This window comes from Mus caroli, unplaced genomic scaffold, assembly GCF_978045245.1.
Source record: "Mus caroli unplaced genomic scaffold, Mus_caroli_1 scaffold_4, whole genome shotgun sequence".
Lineage (NCBI taxonomy): Eukaryota > Metazoa > Chordata > Mammalia > Rodentia > Muridae > Mus > Mus caroli.
This window is the reverse complement of record NW_028227259.1, coordinates 93,028,787-93,054,890: the sequence shown is the minus strand read 5'-3', so window position 1 is coordinate 93,054,890 and position 26,104 is coordinate 93,028,787. Positions and strand designations below refer to the sequence as shown.

Below are 26,104 nucleotides of genomic sequence, written 5' to 3'. Positions count from 1 at the left end.
TAAACTGGACATAAATATTTAAGATAGACCCTCAGTTTTTTATAGATCTAAAGACAACTATTTAAATTCTTAGCAATGAAAGTAATGTGGGGCAATTGTAAAAATTACAGAAAATTAAAATGTAGGGTTTTAGGCTACTATGTATTTCAAATGCTGTTATTTTAATTTTAAAAGGAATATAGTTGCTGGGTATGTAAGTGGCTTCTCTGGCCAAGCCAAACACACATTCTTTTGTTTTGTTTTATTCTCAAGGTTTAAAGTTTTAAGTAATATTAGTTGGCTTCAATTGTGTTTTAGGCATAATGTTAGGGATAAATGTAAAAACATAAAACTGATAGTCCTTGTTCTTAAAGAACTTAACCGTGTATGAAGGCTTGTGAACATTAAAATGGTCCCATTTAGTTCATGCTGTGAGGTATCACACTGAAGATAAATGCAGGTGTCAGCCAGGGTAACTCAGTAAAGTGTAAGGGAACAAATTGTTGTTTGCCAAGCAGAAAAACAAGGAGAGGACATTCAAGGCAAAGGGAAGAAAGGGCATGAAAGATACCTCCACTAGTTAATTCTTCAGCCCATCTGATCATGAGGCACATTATCCTCATCAACTGGTTAGCCCATGTCAAATTTCCAAGGGTTATTTCTGTGAACGGTGAATTTGGTTGATTAGATTTAATGGTAATAAGAAGCTCCTGTTAATTTCATGGCTTGCCAAGAGAGTATGCAGAGAGAAACTAGGGTGACGAATCTTAGGGTACACTAATCTGAGCCCAGAGGACGTTCCAGGACAGGCAGTCGTGGGAGTTTGTTCTACAGCTAGTCCGACAGTTCTATTTTCATAGTTCCTGAGAGCTGGGTTTTTGGGGGCATCCTGGGTTTTTTAATCTCTCCTACACTCCCCATACATAGCCTTTCTATCCACAAACACACAAAACACAGATGTAGACCCTTTTTCTTTCCCTACCATTAACACCAGCCAAACATAGAGACCATGTAACTTTCTGGGACTGGGTAGAAAGAAAAGAAACTAGTCAACAGAAACTAACTCCACTTCTGAGGAGGGGAAAGAAGTCAAACATCTTCCTCTAATATCTACCAGCTGGACAGCTTAGATTCCTTTTTCCTAAGTCCCTGATTCAACAAATGTATCCATCCTAGCCTATGAACCTTGTTCTCAAAAGCACAGGGTCCTGTGCAGGAGATGTTGAGAAGGATGAGAGAGTGTGAGTTGGGTGCTTCACATTAGAAAACAGTAACTCTGAAACTACAGAGACAAATGGGGTTGCAGAAGGTCTCTTGGCCCAAATGAAAGAGTTTGAACTTTATCCTTGAAAGCTATAGGGGAATATGAGAGAATATTAAGCAAAGAAATGGAAGAAGTCAAACGATTTCTCTCTGTGTATTGTGGAGCACAGACTGGGGGCACACTACAGGAAAAAAATAGAACTGAGCAGCACACCCCAGGAAGGGAAAGACAATGAGTTCGTGTGGGAGGGTGGGAAGGAAAGGGAGGCAAGGCGTTAGGGATAGTGAGGAAGAAGAACTTGGCCATAAAGCAGGACTCAGAGAAAGCGCGTCTCATCTCAGAGCCGTTTAGAGTAAGAAGAGAGCTGGAAGCTTCAATGCCAGGATGCTAATCACAAACATGAGGACTCATACACACACACACACACACACACACACACACACACACACACCAGGAACTTGAAATGTCATCAGATGTGTTTAGATGAGAAATTCCAGAGGTAAAATATCCAAAGCACAATTCTGATGACAGGAGAAGGCGGTAAGTTAGTGAGAGATAGGGAAAGATGGAGGTGTGGAGGGCATTGAGCCCTAAAGACTTCAGTCTCAGAGAAGGACTACATCTGGTGGAGAACCAGGATAGTGTCTTCCAAAGCACAAGAGTCAGAGGCAGGCCACTGGCTAGATCTGGTGGAAGCAAGAGTATAGTTGCTTCTTATCTTGAACATGCCTCTACATAATCGAAGGCATGATTCCCAATAGTGCATCTACTTGCTCCAGTGATCCCCCATTTCATGTTGGTGTTTTGTTTTAGTGTACATAAAGACAACAGCTTTCTAGATAAATCTAGGTTAATAGGGAGTAAAAGTCATAATTGTGTGAAATCGTAGGAAATTTTCATGAAGGTCCATTGTGGGAGTTGTGTGTTAGTTACCAGATTCTATAAAGAATGTGGATACACCCAACATTCAGAAACAGAAAGCAAACAGGTCTGAAGAGACCAATTATAACCCTAAGAGAAGAGAGGGGCTGCTGTGTCTAAGGAGGACAAACTGGCAGGGATGCATTCAATAACATTCAGATGAGAAAGTCATGTACCCACTCAGTGGAAGCTATGCTTGAAATTTTGAGATTTGATCTTTTCTTGACCTTAGCAATATTCCACCCAGTCCTGTCTCTCTGATGATGAGCAGTGAACTTCAGCATCTTGTCAGCCTTGTGATCACCCTGCAAACACCTGCAATTCTTCTTCGGCATTCTCCCTGTGGCACTGGGAAGTTTAGTAATTACATTTATACAAAATTCAGGCATGGCTTACCAGGCAGGATAGGGAGGGAGCCACTAATAAATTCAGGAATAACTGTAGCTGTAAAGCATCTAGAGAGGAGGAGGATATGCATTAATTATTTGGGATTAAACTTAGTTCACATTTATTAGCCAGGGCTCACCTGATACCTTTTGAAGCTGCCTAAGGGATTCATTTGTCCTTAGTGGATTGTCATTTGCAAACTTACCTTTTGTTTTCTTAACTTGGGCTCCAGCATCATAAACTGTAAGAAAGACTACCTAAATGATTAAGATGTTAACTGCTAGAGGCAGCTATTCCAGGAAAAAAATAGAGAAAAATGACTAAGTTTAACCCCTACATAGTTAGCACACACTTCTGACCACACTAGGAGTGTGGGGGCAGTCAAAAGAGCAGCCAAGCGTTCTCAAAGTTAAGTGGTGCTTCTCCAGCTCTTTAGCTAACTCTTCTGTGCTGTTTAAAGCAGAAACGGAAATATCCCAAGCTCTTTCTTCTCTGACTCTCTGACTTGCTGAGCCCACAGAGAAGCCTAAGGGTTCAAGGTACAGAAATTACAGCACTACCAACTGCCACCACAGAGAAGGAGGAATTGCTCTGGCATGGTAGGAGCAAAGCAACAAGAGACAAACAAGCCCTCTATCAGTAAGGTGTGCTGGATAGAACCAAAGGCCTCACAGTCTGCCTCTGACCCCACTCCATACCCTCAGCCAACTTAGCCAAGGAGTTACAGCTTGCCCTGAATTCCCCTCCACAGTTAACGTGCACTTCTGGGTGTGGAGGTAGCCAATCATCCCCAGGTCAAAAGAACAGCCAAACATTCTTCAAGTGAAGAGTTGCTCTCCAGTTCTTCAACTAACTCTTTTATGTTTTTAAATAAGTTGACTGGCTAATTAAAAGGAAATCTTCTTCCAGTGGGAAAGACTTTGAATAATGGATCATGCATTTTTGACATTGGCTTTTAAATAAATACAAATGTCAATTAAGTCTCCAAGAATTTTTTTTCAATGATAATTGAGTATTTATTGAATTGGCTTCTGCAGCAAAAGAACAGACTAACAGGTTGAATTAGTAATTAGACTGCTTCTTTTCTCTCTCTCCAACAAATATAACTCCACAACAAAATGAAATACTATATAAGGGTAGGGTAAAAAGATGAAAGAAGATAGTTCAAGCAAACAGAACCATTAAACAGGCCAGTGTTACAATTCTAATATTTGACAAAATAGACTTCAAATCGCATCATTCAAAAGAGCAATTTTATAGTGATTGAGTAAGCAATATGTCAATAAAAAATTACAGTTCTAAATATACATGCACTAAACCATGGCTCATCCAATGCTTCAAACAAATGTTATTCGATTGAATTATATCATTGATCTTTTAAAGATTTATTTATTTATTTTATGTATATGAGTATACTGTAGTTGTCTTCAGATAAAACAGTACAAGGTATCAGATCCTATTACAGATGATTGTGAGCCACCATGTTATTAATGCTGGGAATTGAACTCAAGACCTCTGCAATAGCAGTCAGTGTTCTTTTTTTTTTCTCTAAATTTTTTATTAGGTATTTTCTTCATTTACATAGCTGACTATGAATAGAATGAATTGGATAGAGTACATTGTGCTTCTATTTTGTGGAATAGTTTGTGCAGAACTGGAATTAGATCTTCTTTGAAGGTCTGATAGAACTCTGCACTAAACCCATCTGGTCCTGGGCTTTTTTTGGCTGGAAGACTATTAATGACTGCTTCTATTTCTTTAGGGGCTAAGGGACTGTTTAGCTCGTTAACTTGATCCTGATTTAACTTTGGTACCTGGTATCTGTCTAGAAATTTGTCCATTTCGTCCAGGTTTTCCGGTTTGGTTGAGTATAGCCTTTGGTAGAAGGATCTGATGGTGTTTTGGATTTCTTCAGGATCTGTTGTTATGTCTCCCTTTTCATTTCTGATTTTGTTAATTAGGATGCTGTCCCTGTGCCCTCTAGTGAGTCTAGCTAAGGGTTTATCTATCTTGTTGATTTTCTCAAAGAACCAGCTCCTCGTTTCGTTGATTTTTTGAATAGTTCTTCTTGTTTATACTTGGTTGATTTCGCCCCTGAGTTTGATTATTTCCTGCCATCTACTCCTCTTGGGTGAATTTTCTTCCTTTTTTTCTAGAGCTTTTAGGTGTGTTGTCAAGCTGCTAGTGTGTGCTCTCTCTAGTTTCTTTTTGGAGGCACTCAGAGCTATGAGTTTCCCTCTTAGAAAGGCTTTCATTGTGTCCCATAGGTTTGGGGATGTTGTGGCTTCATTTTCATTAAACACTAAAAAGTCCTTAATTTCTTTCTTTATTCCTTCCTTGACCGAAGTATCATTGAGAAGAGTGTTGTTCATTTTCCACGTGAATGTTGGCTTTCCATTATTTGTGTTGTTATTGAAGATCAGCCTTAGTCCATGGTGGTCTGATAGGATGCATGGGACAATTTCAATATTTTTGTATCTGTTGAGGCCTGTTTTGTGACCAGTTATATGGTCAATTTTGGAGAAGGTCCCGTGAGGTGCTGAGAAGAAGGTATATCCTTTTGTTTTAGGATAAAATGTTCTGTAGATATCTGTTAAGTCCATTTGTTTCATCACTTCTGTTAGTTTCACTGTGTCCCTGTTTAGTTTCTGTTTCCAGGATCTGTCCCTTGATGAAAGTGATGTGTTGAAGTCTCCCACCATTATTGTGTGAGGTGCAATGTGTGCTTTGAGCTTTACTAAAGTGTCTTTAACGAATGTGGCTGCCCTTGCATTTGGAGCATAGATATTCAGAATTGAGAGTTCCTCTTGGAGGATTTACATTTGATGAGTATGAAGTGTCCCTCCTTGTCTTTTTTGATAACTTTGGTTTGGAAGTCGATTTTATTCGATATTAGAATGGCAACTCCAGCTTGTTTCTTCAGACCATTTGCTTGGAAGTTTCTTTTCCAGCCTTTCATTCTGAGGTAGTGTCTGTTTTTTTTTTTTTTTTTTTTTTCCTGAGATGGGTTTCCTGTATGCAGCAAAATGTTGGGTCCTGTTTGTGTAGCCAGTCTGGTAGTCTGTGTCTTTTTATTGGGCAATTGAGTCCACTAATATTAAGATTTATTAAGGAAAAGTAATTGTTGCTTCCTATTACTTTTGTTGTTAGAGTTGGCATTCTATTCTTGTGGCTGTCTTCTTTTAGGTTTGTTGAAGGATTACTTTCTTGCTTTTTCTAGGGCATAGTTCCGTCCTTGTATTTTTTTTTTCTGTTATTATCCTTTGAAGGGCTGGATTCGTGGAAAGATATTGTGTGAATTTGTTTTCGTCATGGAATACTTTGGTTTCTCCATTTATGGTAATTGAAAGTTTGGCTGGGTAGAGTAGCCTGGGCTGGCATTTGTGTTCTCTTAGTGTCTGTATAACATCTGTCCAGGATCTTCTGGCTTTCATAGTCTCTGGTGAAAAGTCTGTTGTAATTATGATAGGCCTGCCTTTATATGTTACTTGACCCTTTTCCCTTACTTCTTTTAATATTCCGTCTTTATTTAGTGCATTTGTTGTTCTGATGATTATGTGTCGGGAGGAATTTCTTTTCTGGTCCAGTCTATTTGGAGTTATGTAGGCTTCTTGTATGTTCATGGGCATCTCTTTCTTTAGATTTAGGAAGTTTTCTTCTATAATTTTGTTGAAGATATTTGCTGGTCCTTTAAGTTGAAAATCTTCATTCTTATCAACTCCTATTATCTGTAGGTTTGGTCTTCTCATTGTGTCCTGGATTTCCTGGATGTTCTGAGTTAGGATCTTTTTGCATTTTGCATTTTCTTTGATTGTTGTCCCCATGTTTTCTATGGAATATTCTGCACCTGAGATTCTGTCTTCCATCTCTTATATTCTATTGCTGATGCTCGCATCTATGGTTCCAGATTTCTTTCCTAGGGTTTCTATCTCCAGCTTTGCCTCACTTTGGGTTTTCTTTATTGTGTCTACTTCCCTTTTTAGGTGTTGTATGGTTTTTTTCAATTCCATCACCTGTTTGGTTGTGTTTTCCTCTTTCTCTTTAATGACTTCTATCTGTTTGGTTGTGTTTTCCTGTTTTTCTTTAAGGACTTGTACCTCTATAGCAGTGTTCTCCTGTATTTCTTTAAGTGAGTTATTGAAGTCCTTCTTGATGTCCTCTACCATCATCATGAGATATGCTTTTAACTCCGGGTCTAGATTTTCGGGTGTGTTGGGGTATCCAGGACTGGCTGAGGTGGGAGTGCTGAGTTCTGATGATGGTGAGTGGTCTTGGTTTCTGTTAGTAAGATTCTTATGTTTGCCTTTAGCCATCTGGTAATCTCTGGAATTAGTTGTTATAGTTGTTTCTGGTTGGAGCTTGTTCCTCCCGTGAATCTGTTAGCCTCTATCAGCAGACCTGGGAGACTAGCTCTATCCTGAGTTTCAGTGGTTGGAGTACTCTCTGCAGGCAAGCTCTCCTCTTGCAGGAAAGGTGCACAGATATCTGGCGTTCAGACCTGCCTCCTGGCAGAAAATGAAGGACCAAAACAGGTTTGTCCCAGAAGCTGTGTCACTTCTGTCTATCCCGGAAGCTGTGTAGCTTCTGTAGTCAGCACTCTCACCTACACAGTCTAATCTCTGAGAGATTCTGGACCAGAGAAGGCTCCCCCCGGGTGCTCCAGCAAAACCCTCCCAGGCGGGGCAGACACCTCTCCTCCGGCAGGGAAGGTGCCCGGATGTCTGGAGCCCCAAACAGGCTCTGCCCCAGAAGCTGTGTGGCTTTTGCCTACCCCAGAAGCTGTTATCTTCTGTAGTCCACACTTTCACCTGCGCAGACTAGTCTCTGAGGGGTCCAGGAACCAAGATGGCTCCCCCAGGTGCTCCAGCAAAGCCCTCTCAGGAGGGACGGACACCTCTCCTCTGGCAGCCAAGGTGCTGGATGTCTGGAGCCTGAAATAGGGTCTGCCCCAGAAGCTGTGTGTCTTCTACCTGTCCCAGAAGCTGTTAGGTTCTGTAGTCCACACTCTCACCTGTGCAGACTAGTCTCTGAGGGGTCCGGGACCCAAAATAACTCCCAAGAATTTTTTAACATATTCCTTCACAAATGCTTTATTGGCCACATGATGGATGTCAAGAAGCAAGGTGTGGTTTATTATTATTACAATCAACTACAGCAGAGGTTCTCAACGTTTTTAACGCTTTAATAAAGTTAATAAATTTCCTCATGTTATGGTGACTACAACCATAACATTATTTTTATTGCTACTTCATAACTGTAAATTTGCTACTGTTTTGAATCGTAACATAAACATCTATGCTTTATGATAGTCTTAGGCAACCCCTGTGAAGAAGTCATTCAACCCTCAGGGGGTTACAACCCACAGGTCAACAAACACTGAACTAGATCCTAAGGAACATCTCCTCTAACAACTACAAATGAAGAACTTTATGAGGGAAATTTAAGAAAGTCTATTTGAGACCATCAGTGATGTGACCAGTTCTTCAATGATCCATGTTTTATACACATTCTGTTGCTACTAAAGGTCACCAAAAGCTATGGGTTCCATAAATCTAAGGAAAGATCAATAATCTGGAGATTTTATGATAGCTGTTCCTCTTGTTATTTTTTCAGGGAATGGATGACTCTAGCAGTCAATATCTTGATCTGTTAGGTAGAGTTTTTCTTACAATTTATGAAGCCTGGCCCAGGTTACAAAAACAAAAGGTTTGCAAAGGACAATGTACCTAGAACAAATTAACCCATTAAGCAACTTCAAAGCTGTTGGGTGAGTGTTGGCTGGCACTGCAGGAAGAGAATTTGCTAATAAATGTGAGCTAAGTTGAACCTCAAAATTCATTCTGACTTACCAGAGCCTAATTATATGCTTTGAAATTCAAATCTGGACAGAGTATAAAATACTCTTCTAATCATAAATATCTTTTTGTTGTGAAAGCAAGGTCAATGCTTTGTACTTTACCAATAGCCTTTGACTCCATCCAAGCTTGCTTTGATGATGAAATGTTTATAATGGAGTCCTGTAACAAACCCAGCAAAAATTAGTGTGTCCAAATGTGACTTTGCCAATTCCCTCACTAGTTTAGATTTATAGAAATCATCTAATGCCTTTCCTTTTTACCTTAACTGGCTAAAATTTTAGTAGATAAGAAAGCACCAGTTTTCTATATACATACATTTCTTTATTGCTGATTTATCTCAGACTTACTACTTTTAGCCAGCTTATATACTTGCTGCTTTCTGTTTTGTCTTTATAAGTTAGATGATCCTGACATTGTCCTCACTGGCACCAGTGTGGCTAGCTCCACTGAAAACTCACATAGTGTGAAGCAGATTAACACTATCATGAATTAAAAACTGAAAGGTGCAGCACCCCATCCCTGTGCCTTATTTTCCAGCCCACAATTCTTCCTGCTTTCCCAAAGACCTGCCCACACCAAGGACAACAGGTAAGACCCCACCTCAAGCCCTAAGTCACCAACTCCCCTTACAGTATGCTCACCAGCTGTAACTTCACCTCACCCCCTTGCCTCCATTTTTCAGCTCACAATTTCACTTTCTAAAAGCCTAGGGACCCCAGAGACAACATTAGTACCCAAACCCCCAGAGGCCATGGAGGCCACAAAAACCACACCACAGTCACCCTACTGAAAAGTCACTAGTCACTAGAAACCCAGGACACTCAGGCCAAAAGACTAAGAGGAAACAGTAACAAAGGGGAAAAACTCCAAAAACCACTCATCTAACAATGATAAACCCAGAAATCAGCACCTAAACATATAATAACCACAAAACACAGATGTTTAGAGGCCAGCATAAGAACATAATCAACAACAGCCAGGACAATATGGCACCACCAGATTCCATCTTATCCTACTACAGCAAGCCCTGGATATCCTAACACAACTGGAACATGAGAAAATGGCCTTAAATCCAATCTTATGAAGATGATACAGGCCTTTAAGGAGGAAATTAATAAATCCCTTAAAGAAATATAGGAAAGTAATTGAACAGGTAAAGAAAATGAATACAACAGTTCAAGGCCTGAAAATGGAAATAGAAAAATAAAGAAAACACAAACTGAGGGAATCCTAGAAATGAAAAACTTAGGTAAGAGAACAGAAACTGCAGATGTAAGCACCAGTAACAAAGGACAAGAGATAGAAAAGAGAGAATGCCAGGCATAGAAGATAGAAAAAAAATTGATACATTGGTAAAAGAAAAAGTTAAATCTATTTCTGACACAAAATAAAAGGAAATTTGGGACACTATAAAGAGATCAAAATTACAATAATAGGAATTGAAGAGGGAGAAGATTCCCAGCTTGAAGGTCCAGAAATTGTTTTCAACAAAAATCATAGAAGAAAATTCCCCCCACCCTAAAGAGATGACTATAAATGTACAAGAAACTTACAGAATACCAAATAGATTGGACCAGAAAAGAAAATCATCCTGCCACATAATAATCAAAGCACTAAATGTACAGAACAAAGAAAGAATATTAAAAGCTGCAATGGGAAAAGGCCAGTAACATATGAAGGAAGATCTTTCAGAATCTTACCCAATTCCTCAATAGAGGCTCTAAAAACTAGAAGTCCCTGTGCAGACGTCTTGTAGTTTCTAAGAGACCATAGATACCACACCAGATTACTATATCCAGCAAAACTTTTAAATCCCCATAAATGGAGAAAACAAGATACTTCATGACAAAAACAAATTTAAACAATATCTATCTACAAAACCCAGCCCTGAAAATATACTGGAAGGAAAACTTCAACCCAAGGAGGTTAACTACACCCATGAAAATATAGGAAGTAAATACCTTCACACCAACAAAAGCAAAAGAAGAAACGTACACACACACACACACACAAAGACCAACAACATCAAAATAACGGGAATTGACAACTTTTGATCATTAATATCTCTCAACATCAATTGATTCAATTCCCCAATAAAAAAGTACAGGCTAACAGAACAGATGGGAAAACAGGATCCAACTTTCTGCTGCATATAAGAAACAAACCTCAACATCAAAGACAGGGTAAAGGACTGGAAAAAGAGTTTCCAAGCCAAAAACCCAAGATACAAGATAGAGTAGCCTAATGTCAAATAAAATACACTTTCAGTCAAAATTAGTCAAAAGAGAGGGAGAAGCTCACTTCATACTCATCAAAGGAAAAATCCACCACTATGACATTGCAATTCTGAATATCTATGCCACAAGGGCAGAGGTACCCACATTTGAAAAAAGAAAAAGAAAGAAAGAGAGACGGGGGAGGAAGGAAGGAAGGAAGGAAGGAAGGAAGGAAGGAAGGAAGGAAGGAAAGAAAGAAAGAAAGAAAGAAAGAAAGAAAGAAAGAAAGAAAGAAAGAAAGAAAGAAAGAAAGGAAAAGGAAAAGGAAAGGGAAAGGGAAAGGGGAAAGGAAAAAGGAAAGGAAAGGAGATAGGAAAGGAGAGGAAAGGAAAGGAAAGGAAAGGAAAGGAAAGGAAAGGAAAGGAAAGGAAAGGAAAGGAAAGGAAAGGAAAGGAAAAGGAAAAGGAAAAGGAAAAGGAAAAGGAAAAGGAAAAGGAAAAGGAAAAGGAAAAGGAAAAGGAAAAGGAAAAGGAAAAGGAAAAGGAAAAGGAAAAGGAAAAGGAAAAGGAAAAGGAAAAGGAAAAGGAAAAGGAAAAGGAAAGGGAAAGGGAAAGGGAAAGGGAAAGGGAAAGGGAAAGGGAAAGGGAAAGGGAAAGGGAAAGGGAAGGGAAAAAGGAAAGGAAAGGAAAAAGGAAAAGGAAAGGAAAGGAGGAAGGAAGAAAGAAAGAAAACACATTACTAAGCTTAAATCACTCATTGTACTCTACACACTAGAAGTGAGAGACTTCAATACCCCACTCACATAAATGGAGATAGGTCATCCAGACAAAATCTAAACAGAGAAATAATGGAATTAACAGATTATGACTCAAATGGCCCTAACAGATATCTACAGAACATTTTACCCAAACACAAAAGAATATACCTTCTTCTCAGAACCTCACAGAGCCTTCTGCAAAACTGATCATACACTCAGTCTCAAAGCAACTCTCAACTGATACAAGAAAATTGAAATAACACCCTGTATCTTATCAGACTATTATGGATTAAAGTTGTACTTCAACAACAACAGAAACAATAGAAAGCCTACAAATTCATGTCAACCAAACAACTCTGTACTCAATGATCACTGGGTTAAAGAAGAAATAAAGACTTTATAGAATTCAATGAAAATGAAAGCACAACATACCCAAATGAAAGCAGTGATAAGAGGGAAGTTCATAGTGTTAAGTACTTTCATAATTAGTGAGAATTTGTACTAGTAACTTGACAGTACACCTGAAATCTCTAGAACAAAAGAAGAAAACCACACCCAAGAAGAGTAGACAGCAAGAAATAATCAAACTCAGGGCTGAAATCAATAAAATATAAACAAAGAGAATAATACAAAAAAATCAATGAAACAAAGACTTTGTTCTTTAAGAAAAATCAACAAAATAGAAAAACCTTAGCCAAACTAACTAAAGTGCAGAGAAAGAATACCAAATTATGAAAAATCAGCAATGAAAAGGGAAACAAACAACAGACACCAAGAAAATCCAAAGAATTTAAGTCTTACTTCAAAAACTTGTACTCTACAAAATTGGAAAATCTAAATGAAATGGATGATTTTTCTTGATAGATAACCACTTACCAAAGTTAAATTAAGATCAGGTAAACAATCTAAATAAACCTATAACCCCTAAGGAAATAAAAGCACTCATTAAAAGTCTCCCAACCAAAATAAGCCCAGGGACAGATGGTTTTAATACAAAATTCTACCAGACTTTCAAAGAAGAGTTAATATCAATACACTTCAAATTATTCCATAAGATGGAAACATAAGGAACACTGACAAATTCATTTTATGAGGCCACAGTCATCCCTATAACTAAGCCACACAAAGACTCAACAAAGAGAATTTCAGACCAATTTCCCTTATGAACATTGATTAAAAGTACTCAAAAAGTACTCCAAACCCAAATCAAGGAATACATCGAAAACATCATTCACTATGATCAAGCAGGCTTCATCACAAGGATGCGGAGATGGTTCAATATACGAAAATCCATCAATGTAACCCACAACATAAACAAACTGAAAGAAAAAAGAAAACTCATGATCATCTCCCTAGATGCTGAGAAAGCCTTTGACAAAATTCAATACACCTTCATGATAAAAAATCTTGGAGAGATTAGGGATACAAGGACCATACCTAAACACAATAAAGGCAATAAACAGTTAACTGATAGTCAACATCAAATTAAATAGAGAGAAATATAAAGCAAATTCAGTAAAAATCAGGAATAAAACAAAAGTCCACTTTCTCCATATCTATTCAATATACTGCTTTAAGTTTTAATTAGAACAATAAGACAACTATAGGAGATCAAGGAGATTCAAATTGGAAAGGAATAAGTCAAAGTATCACTATTCATAGATGATATGATAGTATATATAAGTGACCCTCAAAATTCTACCAGAGAACTCCTAGAGATCATAAACACCTCCAGCAAAGTAGCTGAATACAAAATTAACTAAAAGTCAAAAAACTCAGTTGTCCTCCTATTTCAGAAATGATAAATTGGTCGAGAAAGAAATTAGCGAAACAATATCTTTCGTAATTGCTTCAGATAATATAAAATATCCTAGTGTAAATCTAACCAAGCAAGGGAAAAACCTATATGACAAGAACTGAAAGAAATTTAAAAAGATATCAGAAGGTGGAAAGAACTCCCATAGACATGGATCAATAGGATTAACATAGTAAAAATGGTCATCGTACCAAAACCAATATACAAATTCGAAACAATTCCCATCAGTATTCTAACACTGAATTGACAATGAAAGAGCAATACTCAATTTCATATAAAAAAAAAAAAAAACAGGTGCTCGCTTCGGCAGCACATATACTAAAATTGGAACGATACAGAGAAGATTAGCATGGCCCCTGCGCAAAGATGAGAGGCAAATTCGTGAAGTGTTCCATATTTTTGAAAATCTAGACCCAGATTTAAAAGCATATCTCATGATGATGGTAGAGGACACCAAGAAGGACTTTCATAACTCACTTAAAGAAATACAGGAGAGCACTGCTAAAGAGTTACAGGTCCTTAAAGAAAAACAGGAAAACACAACCAAACAGATAGAAGTCCTTAAAGAAAAACAGAAAAACACATCCAAACAGGTGATGGAAATGAACAAAACCATACAACACCTAAAAAGGGAAGAAGACACAATAAAGAAAGTGAGGCAAAGCTGGAGATAGAAACCCTAGGAAAGAAATCTGGAACCATAGATGCGAGCATCAGCAATAGAATACAAGAGATGTAAGACAGAATCTCGGGTGCAGAAGATTCCATAGAGAACATCAGCACAACAATTAAAGGAAATACAAAATGCAAAAGGATCCTAACTCAAAACATCCAGGAAATACAGGACACAATGAGAAGACCAAACCTACAGATAATAGGAGTTGATGAGAATGAAGATTTTCAACTTAAAGGGCCAGCAAATATCTTCAACAAAATTATAGAAGAAAACTTCCCAATCATAAAGAAAGAGATGCCCATGATCATACAAGAAACCTACAGAACTCCAAATAGACTGGACCAGAAAAGAAATTCCTCCCAACACATAATAAACAGAACAACAAATGCACTAAATAAAGATAGAATATTAAAAGCAGTAAGGAAGAAAGCTTAAGTAACATATAAAGGCAGGCCTATCAGAATTACACCAGACTTTTCACCAGAGACTATGAAAGCCAGAAGGGCCTGGACAGATGTTATACAGAAACTAAGAGAACACAAATTCCAGCCCAGGCTACTATACCCAGCTAAACTCTCAAATACCATAGATGGAGAAATCAAAGTATTCCATGACAAAAACAAATTCACACATTATCTTTCAACGAATCCAGCCCTTCAAAGGATAATAGAAAAAAACCAATACAAGGACGGAAACCATGTCCTAGAAAACATAAGAAGGTAATCCTTCAACAAACCTAAAAGAAGACAGCCACAAGAATAGAATGCCAACTCTAACAACAAAATTAATAGGAAGCAACAATTACTTTTCCTTAATATCTCTTAATATCAATGAACTCAATTCCCCAATAAAAAGACATAGACTAACAGACTGGCTATGCAAACAGGACCCAACATTCTGCTAATTACAGGAAACTCATCTCAGGGGAAAATTCAGACACTACCTCAGAGTGAAAGGCTGGAAAACAATTTTCCAAGCAAATGGTCTGAAGAAACAAGCTGGAGTAGCCATTCTGATATCGAATAAAATCGACTTCCAAACCAAAGTTATCAAAAAAGACAAGGAGGGACACTTCATACTCATCAAAGGTAAATCCTCCAAGAGGAACTCTCAATTCTGAATATCTATGCTCCAAATGCAAGGGCAGCCACATTCGTTAAAGACACTTTAGTAAAGCTCAAAGCACACATTGCACCTCACACAATAATGGTTGGAGACTTCAACACATCACTTTCATCAAGGGACAGATCCTGGAAACAGAAACTAAACAGGGACACAGTGAAACTAACAGAAGTGATGAAACAAATGGACTTAACAGATATCTACAGAACATTTTATCCTAAAACAAAAGGATATACCTTCTTCTCAGCACCTCACGGGACCTTCTCCAAAATTGACCATATAACTGGTCACAAAACAGGCCTCAACAGATACAAAAATATTGAAATTGTCCCATGCATCCTATCAGACCACCATGGACTAAGGCTGATCTTCAATAACAACACAAATAATGGAAAGCCAACATTCACGTGGAAAATGAACAACACTCTTCTCAATGATACTTCGGTCAAGGAAGGAATAAAGAAAGAAATTAAGGACTTTTTAGTGTTTAATGAAAATGAAGCCACAACATCCCCAAACCTATGGGACACAATGAAAGCCTTTCTAAGAGGGAAACTCATAGCTCTGAGTGCCTCCAAAAAGAAACTAGAGAGAGCACACACTAGCAGCTTGACAACACACCTAAAAGCTCTAGAAAAAAAGGAAGAAAATTCACCCAAGAGGAGTAGATGGCAGGAAATAATCAAACTCAGGGGCGAAATCAACCAAGTATAAACAAGAAGAACTATTCAAAAAATCAACGAAACGAGGAGCTGGTTCTTTGAGAAAATCAACAAGATAGATAAACCCTTAGCTAGACTCACTAGAGGGCACAGGGACAGCATCCTAATTAACAAAATCAGAAATGAAAAGGGAGACATAACAACAGATCCTGAAGAAATCCAAAACACCATCAGATCCTTCTACCAAAGGCTATACTCAACCAAACCGGAAAACCTGGACGAAATGGACAAATTTCTAGACAGATACCAGGTACCAAAGTTAAATCAGGATCAAGTTAACGAGCTAAACAGTCCCTTAGCCCCTAAAGAAATAGAAGCAGTCATTAATAGTCTTCCAGCCAAAAAAAGCCCAGGACCAGATGGGTTTAGTGCAGAGTTCTATCAGACCTTCAAAGAAGATCTAATTCCAGTTCTGCACAAACTATTCCACAAAATAGAAGTAGAAGGAACTCTACCCAACTCATTCTATAAAGTCACAATTACTCTGATACCTAAGACACAGAAAGATCCAACAAAGATAGAGAACTTTAGACCAATTTCCCTTATGAATAGCAATGCAAAAATACTCAATAAAATTCTCGCTAACCGAATCCAAGAACACATTAAAGCAATCATCTATCCTGAACAAGTAGGTTTTATTCCAGGGATGCAAGGATGGTTTAATATATGGAATTCCATCAACGTAATCCATTATATAAACAAACTCAAAGACAAAAACCACATGATCATCTCGTTAGATGCCGAAAAATCATTCGACAAGATCCAATACCCATTCATGATAAAAGTCTTGGAAAGATCAGGAATTCAAGGCCCATACCTAACCATGATAAAAGCAATCTACAGCAAACCAGTAGCCAACATCAGAGTAAATGGTGAGAAGCTTGAAGCAATACCACTAAAATCAGGGACTAGACAAGGCTGTCCACTCTCCCCATACCTATTCAACATTGTACTTGAAGTCCTAGCCAGAGCAATTCAACAACAAAAGGAGATCAAGTGGATACAAATTGGAAAAGGTGAAGTCAAAATATCACTTTTTGCAGATGACATGATAGTATCTTTAACTGACCCTAAAAATTCCACCAGAGAACTCCTAAACATGATAAACAGCTTCGGTGAAGTAGCTGGATATAAAATTAACTCAAACAAATCAATGGCCTTTCTCTACACAAAGAATAAACAGGCTGAGAAAGAAATTAGGGAAACAACACCCTTCTCAATAGTCACAAATAATATAAAATATCTTGGTGTGACTCTAACTAAGGAAGTGAAAGATCTGTATAATAAAAATTTCAAGTCTGTGAAGAAAGAAATTATAGAAGATCTCAGAAGATGGAAAGATCTCCCATGCTCATGGATTGGCAGGATCAACATTGTAAAAATGGCTATCTTGCCAAAGGCAATCTACAGATTCAATGCAGTCCCCATCAAAATTCCAACTCAATTCTTCAACGAATTAGAAAGAGCAATCTGCAAATTCATCTGGAATAACAAAAAACCTAGGATAGCAAAAAGTCTTCTCAAGGATAAAAGAACCTCTGTTGGAATCACCATGCCTGACCTAAAGCTTTACTACAAGCAATTGTTATAAAAACTGCATGGTACTGGTATACTGACAGACAAGTTGACCAATGGAATAGAATTGAAGACCCAAAAAGGAACCCACACACCTATGGTCAGTTGATTTTCGACAAGGGAGTTAAAACCATTCAGTGGAAGAAAGACAGCATTTTCAACAAATGGTGCTGGCACAACTGGTTGTTATCATGTAGAAGAATGCGAATCGATCCATTCTTATCTCCTTGTACTAAGGTCAAATCTAAGTGGATCAAGGAACTCCACATAAAACCAGAGACACTGAAACTTATAGAGGAGTAAGTAGGGAAAAGTCTTGAAGATATGGGCACAAGGGAAATTTTCCTGAATAGAACAGCAATGGCTTGTGCTGTAAGATCGAGAATTGACAAGTGGGACCTCATGAAACTGCAAAGCTTCTGCAAGGCAAAAGACACCATCAATAAGACAAAAAGACCACCAACAGATTGGGAAAGGATCTTTACCTATCCTAAATCAGATAGGGGACTAATATCCAATATATATATGAAGAACTCAAGAAGGTGGACTCCAGAAAATCAAATAACCCATTAAAATATGGGGCTCAGAGCTAAACAAAGAATTCTCACCTGAGGAATATTGAATGGCTGAGAAGCACCTGAAAAAATGTTCAGCATCCTTAATCATCAGGGAAATGCAAATCAAAACAACCCTGAGATTCCACCTCACACCAGTCAGAATGGCTAAGATAAAAAATTCAGGTGACAGCAGATGCTGGCGAGGATGTGGAGAAAGAGGAACACTCCTCCATTGTTGGTGGGATTGCAAGCATGTACAACCACTCTGGAAATCAGTCTGGCGGTTCCTTAGAAAATTGGACATAGTACTACCGGAGCATCCAGCAATACCTCTCCTGGGCATATATCCAGAAGATGTCCCAACCGGTAAGAAGGACACATGCTCCACTATGTTCATAGGAGCCTTATATATAATAGCCAGAAGCTGTAAAGAAACCAGATGCCCCTCAACAGAGGAATGGATACAGAAAATGTGCTACATTTACACAATGGAGTAATACTCAGCTATTAAACAGAATGAATTTATGAAATTCCTAGCCAAATGGATGGACCTGGAGGGCATCATTCTGAGTGAGATAACACAATCACAAAGGAACTCACACAATATGTACTCACTGATAAGTGTATATTAGCCGAGAACTTAGGATACCCAAGATATAAGATACAATTTGTTAAACACATGAAACTTAAGAAGAATGAAGACTAAAATGTGGACACTATGCACCTCCTTAGAATTGGGAACAAAACACCCATGGAAGAAGTTACAGAGACAAATTTTGGAGCTGTGACGAAAGGATGGGCCATCTAGAGACTGCCATATCCAGGGATACACCCCATAATCAGCTTCCAAACGCTGACACCATTGCATACACTAGCAAGATTTTGCTGAAAGGACCCAGATATAGCTGTCTCTTGTGAGACTATGCCGGGGCCTAGCAAACACAGAAGTTGATGCTCACAGTCAGCTAGTGGATAGATCACAGGGCTCCCAATGGAGGAGCTAGAGAAAGTACCCAAGGAGCTAAAGGGATCTGCAACCCTATAGGTGGAACAACATTATGGACTAACCAGTACCGTGGAGCTCTTGACTCTAGCTGCATATGTATCAAAAGATGGCCTAGTCAGCCATCACTGGAAAGAGAGGCCCATTGGACTTGCAAACTATATATGCCCCAGTACAGGGGAACTCCAGGGCAAAAAAATGGGAATGGGTGGGTAGGGAAGTAGCGGGGAGGGTATGGGGTACTTTTGGGATAGCTTTGGAAATGTAATTGAGGAATGTATGTAGTAAAAAATATTAAAAAAATGAAATGAAACATATGAGTTCCAATTGTTAATTAAGGAATAGTAAACAAAATTTTAAAAATTAAAAATAAAAAGTACTATTTTCAAATTTGCAAAAAAAAAAAACCCAGGATAAATAGACTAATTCTGTACAATAAAAAATTAATGGATATAACACCATCCCTGATTTCAACCTGTACTACAAAGCACTAGTAATAAAAATCACATGGTATTGGCATAAAAACAAACAGGCTGATAAACGGAAACAAATTGAAGACCCAGAAGTAAACCACACACCTACAAACATTTGATATTTGACAAAAAAGCCAAAATCATATAATGGAAAAAAGAAAGCATCTTCAATAAATGGTGCTTGTATAACTGGATGTCTGCATGTAGAAGAATGCCTATAGATTCATATCAATCACCGTGCAGGAAGCTCAAGTCCAAGTGAATCAAAGACCTCAACATAAAACCAGATACACTAAATCTAATAGAAGAGAAAGTGAGGAATAGCCTTGAACACATTGAACACATTATTCTGTCCAGGAGACAACTTCCTGAACAGAATACCAAGAGCTCAGTCACCAAGATCAACAATTAATAAATGGGACCTCACAAAACTGAAAAACTTCTGTAAGGCAAAGAACACCATCAATAGGACAAAAATGGCAGCCTGCAGAATGGAAAATGATCTCACCAACTACACCTCAACAGAGGGTTGATATCTAAAATATATAAAGAACTCAGAAATTAGACTTCAACCAACCAAAAAATATTAAAAATGGGGTACATATTTAAACAATTCTTGACAGAGAAATCTCTAATGGCTGAAAAGCACTTAAGGAAATGTTCAGTATCTTTTAGTTAACAGGGAAATGCAAAGCAAAACAACTCTGAGATTCCATCTTATACCTGTTAGAATGACTAAGATCAAAAACTCAAGTGACAGCTCATGCTAGCAAGGATGTGGAACAAGGGGAATACTTCACTGCTGGTGGAAACATGAACTTGTACAACCACTTTGGATATCAATATGGTAGTTACTCAGGAAATTGGATGAGATCTACCTCAAAACTCAGGTGTACCACTCCTGGGCATGAAACTATCCTTCACTGTACTACAAAGACATTTGCTCAACTATGTTTATAGCAGCTTTATTGATAAGAGCCAGAAAGTGGAAACAACCTAGATGTCTCTCAACTGAAAAATGGATAAAGAAAATGTGGTATATTTATATAATGGAGTATTGCCTAGCTATTAAAAACAATGATATCATAAAATTTGCAGGTAAATGGAATAGAACTAGACAATATCATCCTGAGTGAGGGAGCCTAGACCCAGAAAGCAACCACAGCAGTGAATATTAGCCATAAAGTATAGGATAACCATGCTACAATCCTCAGACCCAAAGAAGCTAAGTAACAAGGAGGGCCCAGGGAGGGATGCTTGAGTCTCACTGAGAAGGGGAAATAGATTAGACAAAGGAGATGGATGGAGGATGGGGACGGGGTCGTGGAGGGGTGAGGACAGGAATAGGAGGGACCAGGTGGAAGAAAGGATAGAGGGAGCTAGTACTGGGAAAGACAACTGGATCTGGGAGGAGGAAGCTTCTCTGGGATAAGCTAGAAACCTAGGACAATGGAAACCCCCAGGAATCTATAAAAGTGACCCTAGCTAAGCAATGGGCAGTATGGAACCTGAAAAGATCATCTCCTATAACCAAGCAAGACTTACAATGGAGGAATTGGGACACCAACCCAACCATAAAACTTTCAACCACAATGTGTCCTGCCTATAATATGTTCAGGGATAAAAGATGGAGCAGAAATTGAGGTAATGGTCACCCAATGACTGGCCCTGCTTGAGACTCATGTTGGCAGAGGAACCCACTCCTGACACTAACTATTAATGATATTCTGCTACACTTGTTGACAGGAGCCTAGCATAACTGTCATCAGAGAGGCTTCACCTAGCAAGTGATGGAAACAGATGGAGAGAACCACATCCGAAAAGTAGGCAGAGTTTGGGGAATCCTGTAGAAGCAGGGAGGAAAGATTAAAGGAGACAGAGGGGTTAAGGACACCGTAAGAAAGTCTACAGAATCAACTAACCTGGGCCCATAGGGGCTCACAGAGACTGAACCAACAACCAGTGAACATGGATGGCATGGACGTAGGCCCTCTGCACATATGTAACAGTTTTGCAGCTGGGTCTTCATGTGAACCCCCTAACACTAAGAGCAGGGGCTGTGTCCTACTCTGCTGCCTGCCTATCTTCGATCCCTTTGCTCTAATTGGACTGCCTTGTCTTCAATAAGAGAAGATATGACAGTCTTAGTGCAACTTGATATGTCAAGACTGGTTGATGTCCAGGGGAACTCTCCCCTTTTCTGAGGAGAAAGGGAGAAGGGTGTATGGACAGGGTGAGAGGGAGGGTTTGGGAGGAGAGGAGAGAGAGGAAGATGTGATCAGGATAAATAAATAGCTTTTAAAAAAGAAAAAACAAAGAAAAAGAAAGAAGGACACAAAGGGAAAAAACTCAGAGGAGCATAGTTTTGCTCCCAAATTGTTTTCTTCTTTTCTTTTTAACATATATTCTGTGGGAACTTTGAAAACATGCTGTGTTTTTCTTAGACTTCAAACTACTTCCCAGAATCACTACCAACTCTCAGAAGGTGAACTACAAAGAGAATGTTAGAACACCAAATCAGGATTCCAATATCTGTACTTTAAACTCAGGGTCAAACTATTCCTCTTGGTACCCTCTTCTCTTGGCTATAGCTATCTCTGGCATCAACCTTCCTAACCAGGCTCAATCACATGCTATTCCTACAGCTCAGTTTTACTGTCAGCAATCAAACCAACCTTTATTAAGTTGGACAATTAAGAAGGGAAATAGGGGCTAGGGTGCTAACTAACTAGGTAAGGGTGTTTGGTATCCAAGCATCCTTTGAATCTCCAGCGTGTATGTGAAAGCCAGGAATGGCTCTATATGAGAACAGTTATCAGTGGCTCAACTAAGTAGATCCTGGGAGTTTGCTGCCAGCCACACAGAAATGAAAGAGTTTATTTCAAGGAATTAAGGCAGAGAGTAATAGAGGAAAACACCCAAAGCCTTCCTTGAGACTTTGCATGTATATACATACATGTATACACACACATAAACATGCTACAAAAATCTAAGAGAAAGAAACCTTGAAATCTCCATCTTTGTGAGACTCCAGGAACAAACCATTGTGCTATATGTGGGAATATAGCAGGGAATGCTATATCTGCTTCCTATGAAAGCTGTAAGTCTTTGACTTTTCTCTGTCCTCAGTACTTCAGCTCTAGGATAAGTGCCAGCTTCCAGCCCAGCAATACAAGGGTTACCTGCCTGGTCCACTTACACTCAGTTCCAAAGCTTACTCTCTTTGCTCTCTAGACAGACAGCATGGAGGGTTTTTTGTTTGTTAGTTTGGCTGGTGTTTTGTTTTGTTCTGTTTTTGTTTTTGTTTTGTTTTTGTTTTCTGTTTTTTTTTTTTCAAGAAACTAATATGAACCAATCTCTATTTAAAAGACTTTGAAACTTCATCAGGATTAAAAGAACAAAATCTTCTCCTTTTGCATTATCAGGAATTGAATCTAGGATCCCATGCATTTTAGGTAAGTCCTCTTTTATTTAGCTATGTCCTTAGATCCTATTAAATCTTTATAAACTAAGGTTCAAGGTATGGTCTCACTAAGTTGACCAGGATTCCGGCTTTATCTCTGTATTCCAAACAGGCCTTGTATTTGTGATTCTCTTGGCTCAGTCTCCTAAACAGCTATAATTCAGGCCTATGCCACCAACTCAAGTTGCAAATGTATTTAAGATTTGTTTTGTATCATAGGTTAGGGGTATTTAGCCTGGATGTTTGTATGTGTACCATGTGCATGCCTGCCTTCAGAAGCCAGAAGAAGCTTTGGATCCCTTTTGACTGGAATTACAGACAGTTGTAAACTACTGGGGACCCAACCTCAGCCCTCTGCAAGAGTATCAAGTGCTATTAACTATAATTCAACAGTATATTTTAAAGATAATGATCAAGTATGATTTTTGTTGAAGGATATTTGATCACACTGTGAAGCCCCAGTTTGTGTTGTTTACTGGAAAAACCTGTTTCTAGTTGTGGTGTGGCTCAGTCCTAGCACACCCCTTTAATCCAAGAGCACTCTCTTTATTTTAAACAGGATTAAATAAAGTTAACTATGGGTCAAGAAGTTGAGCAAGCACCCCCAGTCAATATGAAGTGAACATAGAAAGAAATAGAGAGTGAGTAAAGAGAATGGATAGAAGACAAGCAGTTTGAGGGGGGGTTTAAGGTGTCATGGAGAAAGAGAACTTCCTTTTGGAATGTTGGCTGTGGAGGAAGGTCAGTTGAGTGTTTTCTCTGCCTCTCCGACTAGGGGCTTTTACCCCAGCATCTGGCTCCTGAGTCTTCTTTGGTAAAACTGAATGATTAAGACTGTTTAAAAACAAAAGACTTATTCCAAGAGGGCAAAAGTGACTGACAGCAATTCATTGACTACAAACTTGAGTAGTTAAATGTGAATTTCTACAAATCTAGGAAACATTTGGTAAACTCTAGTATCTATCACTTAACTAAAAGTTGGATGTCTTATGATAGTAGGAGCAGAAAATTTGAAACTTCCTTCATTTGATAAAATTGGTATACCAAATTTTATATCAACATGATTACTTTAAATAAATGAACAAGTTCTATTTTTCTAGCACAGAAGAGTGTTTCTATATAATAGGGATCCACTGAAGATCTATAAGGACCATATATTTCATGTTCAGAATTAGAGGACTTGACAGCCCTGATTTACTACTCTCATGAAACTTCAAATCTTCCCCCAACGAATCACAGTTCTAAGCATTCCTGCGATTCCTTCCTAAATCTCGAGTGTTTTAACAGAATGATTTCCCTGTACTTCAAACCCTTCAAAGAACCTAATGTGATATATTCTATGGCAGCTACTTAAAAGATTGTGAGTTAAGGCCAAAGGATCAAAGAGGCTGTGAAGACACACTTACTTCCATAATTACTCCTAAGAAGAATCCTCAGATATTTTCAATTTATTTTCTAGCTCTTTGGTGCTTAAGGTTATCAACTTTACATTTGCTGGCTGAGATGCTAATAAAGCGGTGGCATACTTAGAATTCACATGGGAAATCATTGAACATAAAGAGAACTATTTCACTTCCCACATTGATTCCTTCCAGTTTCTACTGGCCTCTTGTGTGTACCACCTACCTTCTTGTAATAAGATCGTTTTGGAAATTACTATAAATTACATCGTTTTTGGAAAGATGATGTGTATTTCTGTTTCTTCTTTTCAAATGTGTACCTCTATTTTGTTTCTAAATTACTTATCTGTGCCTCTTTAAATAGCACATGACTCATGCATTGCATCTGGCAAATTACTAGCCTGCATAATGTCCAAATATTTCCTCAATAGAAATAGAATCAGAAAACTCACCATAATTATTCAATGGTATGGAAATCGTCTATTTTACAAAAAGCTAAAATGATCAGAGAATTTATAAACCTGTAGACTTATAACCCACCCCCATCCCCAAACTGACCTGAAAAATTAGGTGAGGGCAGGGATTGGTTTAATGACCTTCTTGCCATCACCAAGAAGTTGGGAGAGAAAATGCAGCAGACTGGGTCAGCCAACAAGCCAGCTATTCCCTACACTTCTATTCCTAATGTTATACTGATGTTATGGTAGGGTCAATTGAGACAAAGTCATACAGATGAGTCAGATCTTCAGAGCTGTGACATCACTAATGCTTTCCTCTCCTTCATGAATAGCTCTCCTATGAAAAATCAGGTTCTCGGGTTGTTGTTGCTTTTTAATGTGTTAGTTTAGAAGATTATTCAAATCCTGTGAACTTGAACGTGGCAAGGACATTTCAGGTGAGCTGTGGCTCTGTCTAATGATAAAAGTAGAGGCTCGTGGGAACAATTTTTCACCCTTGATCTCTTGAAACAATTGCTTTTCTAATCTATAAACATCCTATTCTATCAAAATAGAAAAAAAATCTCCCACCCTAAGTTTTTGTTTGATAAAACTAATTTGTATACTTTTCAAAAAACATTCTAAGTTATCTTTAAATATAAACATTTAGGGTCAATAAAACAATGCTATTTCTATGCAGTGCTTAAAACAAATAGCTTTGGACAGGGCTAGGCATGGTGGATGAATCATGCCCTTATTCCTAGTTCTTGGTAATCTGAGGCAGGAGGATCTTGAGAACCTAGCTCAGTAAAAGAAAACAGCCAGGCTTGGTAGCACATGCTTTTAATCCCAGCATTAGGAAAGCAAAGCAGGAAGATCACAAGTTCAAGGCAGCCCGGGCTACATACTGAGACCCTATATCAAACACACACAAAAAAAACCCATGTATGCCTTAAATGTTTATACATCCACTTCGTAAAAATTTTATGACAATAAAAAAGAAAGGTGATAGAAACGTCTAGTCTCTTATATCAGTTTTCAGATATTAACTGCTCCAAGTTTTCCAGATGCTGTGAAAAATACTGAAGACCGTAATACCCCACAAAGTGGGAGGAGAGTTAACCTTCGAATTTCTTTCTTTACCACTAGTCTTCATCATTAGTCTTTATGGTTATGGTGATGACTTGAAAGACAGAGCCCATGGAACGCTTTGGTGCATCATTCCAGTACAGGATAATTGTATAGCAAATATGTCAATGTCTATAGGCTGGAACTACAGCCTTTTGGGTTTGCCAGATGCCTGATAAGAATACGTGGGTTTTCTTTTGGGACCTTCCCTAAAATAAGATGAGTGATTGATCATTGATATGATTGTAATGGTTAGGGCTTTTTAAAAAAAATAAATACATGGAATACCAAAAATTTAAAAATAATTGAAGAACGAAATAAAAAAGGGAAGGGCAGAGAAATGATGGGTG

The 26,104-nt window shown here is 38.3% G+C and overlaps 1 non-coding gene across 1 annotated transcript; it reads left to right on the top strand.

The window, feature by feature from the left end:
- Nucleotides 1–13,492: 13,492 nt before the first annotated feature.
- LOC115031269 (U6 spliceosomal RNA) lies at nucleotides 13,493–13,599 on the top strand. The gene has a single exon (XR_003836868.1). It is a non-coding gene; the product is annotated as a U6 spliceosomal RNA (small nuclear RNA).
- The last annotated feature ends 12,505 nt before the right edge of the window (nucleotides 13,600–26,104 follow it).